The sequence below is a fragment of the Urocitellus parryii genome, chromosome 2, assembly GCF_045843805.1.
Source record: "Urocitellus parryii isolate mUroPar1 chromosome 2, mUroPar1.hap1, whole genome shotgun sequence".
Classification (NCBI taxonomy): domain Eukaryota; kingdom Metazoa; phylum Chordata; class Mammalia; order Rodentia; family Sciuridae; genus Urocitellus; species Urocitellus parryii.
The window spans coordinates 152,804,026-152,810,796 of NC_135532.1; positions in this window are offsets into that span (position 1 = coordinate 152,804,026).

A 6,771-nucleotide genomic window follows, 5' to 3' on the forward strand; every position below is an offset into this window, starting at 1 on the left:
CTTCTTTTCCAATGTGTATCCCTTTAATTTCTGTCTAATTGCTCTGGCCTAAAGAAAGAAATCAAAGACCTTACAAGAGGGAAAGATCTACCTTCTTTGTGGATAGGCAGAATTAATATTATCAAAATGACCAAACTATCAAAAGCACTATACAGATTTAATGCAATTTTGATCTAAATCCCAATGACATTCTTCATAGAAATAGAAAAAGCAGTCATGAAGTTCATTTGGAAAAATAAGGGACCAGAATAGCTAAAGCAATCCTTAGCAGGAAGAGTGAAGCAGATGTTTTCACTATACCAGAACATAAACTATACTACAGAGCAATAATAACAAAAAAGCATGGCATTGGCACTAAAACAGATGGGTAGAACTGTGGTACAGAGTAGAGAACACTGAGACTAACCCACAAAACTACAATTATCTTATATTAGACAAAGGTGCCAAAAACATGCATTGGAGCATTGGAGAAAAGATAGCCTCTTCAACAAATGGTGCTGGGAAAACTGGAAATCCATATGCAACAAAATGAAATTAAACTCCTATATCTCACCATGCACACAAAACTCAACTTCAAATTGACCAAAGACCTAGGAATAAAAACAGAGACCCTGCATCTAATAAAAGAAAAGTTGGGCCAAATCTCCACCATGTGGGATGAGGCCCCAACTTCCTTTGTTACAAGAATTAAAATCAAGAACCAATAAATGTAATGGATTTAAACAAAAACTCTTATTCTCAGCAAAAGAAACAATATGTGAGGTGGATAGAGCCTAAATCTTGATAGCAAATCTTTACCCCTCACACATCAGATAGAGCACTAAGCTCTAAGATATATAAAGAACTCAAAAAGCTAAGCACCAAAAGAGCAAATAACCCAATCAATAAATGGGTCAAGGACCTGAACAGACATTTGTCAGAAGATGATATACAATCAGTTGACAAATATATGAAAAAATGTTCATCATCACCAGCAATTAGAGAAATGCAAATCAAAACTACTCTAAGATTTCAACTCACTCCAGTCAGAATGGGAGCTATTATGAAGACAAACAATAATAATTGTTTGTGAGGATGTGGGGGAAAAGGTGCTTTCATACACTGCTGGTGGGACTGGAAATTGTGCAGCCAATCTGGAAAGCAGTAAGGAGATTTCTTGGAAAACTGCTAATGGAACCACGATTTGACCCAGCTAGCCCTCTCCTCAGTGTATACTAAAGGACTTAAAAACAGCATACTACAGAGACCCAGCCATATCAATGTTTATAGCAGCAGAACCTTCAATGGATGAATGAATATATACACATGGATCATTACTCAGCAATAAAGAGAATAAAATCACCAGCATTTACAGGTAAATGGATGGAGTTAGAGAAGACAATGCTAAGTGAAGTTAGCCAATCCCAAAAAAAAAAAAAAAAAAAAAAAACAAATACCAAATGTTTTCTCTGATTTAAGGAGGCTGATTCATAGTGGGGTAAGGAGGAGAGAGGGGAGCATGTGAGGAATAGAAGAACTCTAGATGGAGCAGAGGGGTGGGAGGAAAAGGGAAGGGGAATGGGGTTAGAAATGATGATGGAATGTGATGGACATTACTATTCAAAGTATGTGTATGCAGACACAAATTGGTGTAAATATATTTTATATACAACCAGAGTTATGAAAAATTGTGCTCTATGTGTGTAATAAGAATTGTAATGCATTCTGTTGTCATGTATAAATTTAAAAATCAATTAAATTAAAAAGGAAATGGAAAAATAGCACACAAAATGTCTGGTTTGAAGGAAACGAAGTAATAAGAGGAAAATTTAGATGGACAGCTATGTGAAGAACAACAAAAGATCTCAAGCAGGGCTGGAGATGTGGCTCAGCGGTAGCGCGCTCGCCTGGCATGCGTGCTGCCCGGGTTCGATCCTCAGCACCACATACCAACAGAGATGTTGTGTCCGCCGAGAACTAAAAAATAAATATTAAAAATTCTCTCTCTCTCGCTCTCTCTCTCTCTCTCTCTCTCTCTCTCTCCCCCCTCTCTCTAAAAAAAAAAAAAAAAAGATCTCAAGCACCTAAATCATACCACTTGAAAGTATAAAAAGAACAAATAAGCCCATAATTAGGGAAGAAGGGTGATAATGGGGATCATAGCAGAAATACATGAGTTAGAAACTATACAAACAATAGGAAAGAGTAATGAAAATAAGATTTGGTTTGGGAGATTATAAACAGACAAAATCTTAGACTAATAAGAAAAGGGAAAGACGTATATCCATTAAAACAGTTTTGACTGAAGCATAAAGTTCATAAGAGAATACTTTGAATAATAATGCCTCCAAAATTGAGTAATTCGGAAGAATGGAAAAAATTGTAGAAATAGGCAACCTTCCTAAACTGAATCATGAAGAAAAAGAAAATCTAAACAGACAAATAAAAAGTAATATGATTGAATCAATAATAAAATCTCCCATAGAAAAAAGACCCTGGACCTGATGATGTTAATTGATGACACTACCTCGAATTTATGAAATAAGTGTCATTTTCATAAAGTATGCTAATAGCAGTTGATGAGGTTACCAATCACATTCACCCTGGATTGTTTAAAAATTAATCTGCATAGTAATATCCAAATATTATTTCACCAACTTCATTGGGAAAGCATATGACAATGTGGGACTCAGGCCATTATCACCCTAAAACATGATTATAAAAAAACACACATGCGGCCTCAAAAAGGTATTTATTTGGCATAGTTCAAGGTGATTATTCTGAAGACTACAGATATATATGAAACTCTGAAAAGTTGCCCTTTTAATCAAGTTCTTTGTAATTCAACATTTGATCTTCTTTATCAAGAATTGGAGTCTCTGTGCCCACCTATTGTATCTGAGCTTACTTTGCTTTAGCCAAGAGGATGTGGAAGACATGAAAGTGTACTTTTTTTTTCAAGCTCAGGCCTCTAGAATGTCACTGTCATAGAACCATGTGATTCTCACATGAACAAACCTAAGTTAGCATGCTGTGTGATATTTAATTAAAGGCATAGTCACATCTGGCTTCCAATTCATAGCAAACCAGATATCAAAAATAAAAAAATGTAGCACTCCTAGAATGGCCAGGTCACCATCTGATCATACAGGTTTTCGACATGCCCAAATGATATCAATGGGCTCACACAAGAGCAGACATGTGAACCATGAACTTATAAGGAAACTAATAATAAATGATTGTTATAGGCCCCTAAATTTGGAGATAATTTATTATGCAATGTTTAATGAATAATGGAAGTTAAAAAAAATCTGGTTATCAAATACTCTCCAATATGACTTAATTATCTGCTTATCTGCTTCTGTATTTTATTATCCCATAAAATTAAGAACATAAAAGGAGAAAAATTTGTCTTTTTCTTTGATTTATCCCTATATATAGATAACACATTTGTATCCAATTTTATAACAATACACATATTTACAACCTTTATTTTTTGTAAGAAAATACTTTCAAAGAATGTTTGTTAAAATATTATCATAATTTGACTCGAATTTTCAAATCTTTGTTTCTGATATGTTTTGTTTACTTATATCTGCTTTTGTTATGTGAATTTTTAAAATAAGATTTGTTTATTATTAAATAATAAAGTCACTCTCAAAAATTAAGTATTATGGGGCTGGGGTTGTGGATCAGTGGTAGAGTGCTTACCTGGCATGTGTGAGGCACCAGGTTCCATCCTCAGCACCATATAAAAATAAATAAATAAAATAATGGTATTTTGTCCATCTCCAACTAAAAAAGATGAATTCTAGATAGGGAAGAGGGGTGAGAGGGAAAGGGAGGGGCAGGGGATGAGCAAGTACAGTGGAATGTGATGAACATCATTATCCAAAGTACATGTATGAAGACACGAATTGGATGTCAACCTACTTTATATACAAACAGAGATATAAAAAATTGTGGTAAATATGTGTAATAAGAATTGTAATGCAAGAAAAAAAGTACATGTATAAAGGCAAGACTTGGCATGAAAATACTCTATATACAAAAATATGAAAAAGTGTACTCTATATGTGTAATAAGAATTGTAATGCATTCCACTGCCATGTATTTAAAAAAACAAAATCAATAAGACTAAAATAAAATAAAATTAATTAATTAATGTATAAGAGAAATATAAATACCAGTTACTATAATAATCATAAATGTTACATTAGTCTAATAAAATTCAAAACTTGGATGTACATAAATATATAAAACTATAAAAGGTATTCAAGGAACAGACATAAAAAATTGTTTTGGAAAAGTTTTTGGAAAAGACATGGCATATATCAGGCAACTACAAATACAAAAAGAGTAAGAGTAAAATTTGAGATAAGAAACATAAAAGTATAAGTAAAACATGTTAAATAGCTCAAAAACTACCATAGACTTTTAGAAGAAAAGAAAAATGAAAAATTTATAGAGTATTTAAAAAGTTTTATAATAGTTTATAAAGCAAGTTTATAAAGTGCTACAAAATATATAGAATTCATGAGTCTTTTGACAAATTTTATTGTAATGTAGCAAGCAACATTTTTTATCAAAATATAAAATGTCCTATAGAATAATAAGGGATAACATAATTTTCCCCAAAAAATGTATTTAAACATGTAAATAGTGTAAATAATAGAAAAATTAATAGATTTAAAATATATATGAATTATTAAACTGGTGTTAATTACCCAGAGAAGAAATTAGGGACCAATAGTTCTCAATCACATCATGAAGATAACAAATGTTGCCAAATTAAAAAGAACAATCAAGCACAATAAAAAGCAATGGAAATAGAAGGAATGTTTCTTTAAAAAAAAAAAAATTGAAGAGGATAAGAAGATAAAAACTGATGAACCAAAAATGAAATTAAACAAAGAAAAAGAAAACGACCAGTGCATACAAAATTATGAAATATGATAAAAATCAACATGCAAAGAAATGAAATCTTTAAAGAAATTAAAAAATAAACAAGTTCTTGAAATGCAACATCCAACTAACCAGGAGAATGAAAGTTGAAAACAAAAGTAATTTGAAATAATTATAGCAATAAAGAAAACATTAGTAATTTAGTAGGAAAAAAAACAAGAAAATCAAATCTAGAAAATAAGTCTTCTTCAAAGTAAAAACATTAAATGTATTTCTTACAAAAATTCAAGGATAAGTAAGTAAAACTCAGAAGATCTGAGCAATATTAATGAGTAATCTGATGTGGCTATATAGTCTTAATAATCAAATAATCAAAATCAAGAGGGGATTATGTCTAATGTGAAGCTTTTAAATTTAAAAATCATAATAAATTGTAATATACTCTTAGATAAATAGAATTTGCCAAAGCTGAATCAATTAAAGAAATAAAATTTAAATATGTAAATTACTAAGTGAGAAAAACAGCCAACACAACAACAAATCATCTTTCAATTTACTCATAATCACTGTAAAACCAATATGTTTTGTATGAGGTTTCCATTATATTTTAAGCAGTAAATTAAACTTACATTACTAAAATTGCTTGAGTAACAGAATAGTAAAAAATATTTCTCATCACATTTTTTAAACCCAGCTTATTTTCTATAAATTTGTAAAAGAAAAGATTTTAAACACACACACACATTAAACTCTGTATATTTGTGAATTAAATTAGGCATCATGTAAAAAATTAAATAAACCAGTACAACTCGTGTTTATCCCTAAAATTCAGATGATTCAATTAGAGAACTCATTATCTACAAATTAGGTTAAAATAAACTAAATACAGATATGATCAAATTCAACATGCATTCCTGGCAAAACAATAAAAACAGAATAGGCCATTTCTCTAATGTAATAAAGTAAAATTATTTCAAACCAAATGATGTAGTCATAGTTAATGTAGAAATATTCCATTGATAAAAATATTTTTATTGAAAATCAAGAATAAGGCATAGGATGCTCATTTTCATTCTAAATCATAAAAGTTAAATAATAAAAATACATTTGAAAAACAGGAAAAAATAATTATATGATGTTTATGTAATTGTAAACCTAATGGGTTCAAAAAGGAAAAATTAAACTTCAGTTCCAGATAATTTTAAATGCAACTTTCCTAAAACAATACCTATATAAGAGGATAATAAATTATCTCATTAACAAAATTGTTCAAAATAAAAAGCAGCAAGCCTACAATTCCAGCAGCCTAGGAGGCTGTTTCTGGAGGATCCCAAGTTCAAGTTCAAAGACAGCCTTAGCAACTTTGTGAGTCCCTGAGCAACTTAGCAATATCCTTTCTCAAAATAAAATATATTGAAAGGCTGTGGATTTGGCTCAGCGGGTAAGTGTCCCTAGGTTTAATCCCTGGTACCAAAAATAGATAAATAAATAAACAAATAAATAAGCAACTGCAGTACATTTATACATGTGCTTATAAAGACAACAAATTTTGTTATTGATAAAATAATTTAAACAACTTTTAAGTAAACGATGGTATAGTAAGTTCCTAAATGAAACTGTTCAATATTGTGAAAGATACATTGCTTCTGATATTAGTCTACTAGTCTATTTGTTAGATTTATAGTGAACATTTTCATTACATTTTATAAATGAAAATAATTATTCTTACATTAATCTAGAAATATACAGCCTTACTAAAAAAGACAGATTGAAATATTTGATTTGTTATATAATAAAATTTGATATAATTATTAAGTTATATAGTATAGGATAAATGTTACATTTAATTTTAGACATATGTTGAAGCATGTAATGTAAAGTTGGAAT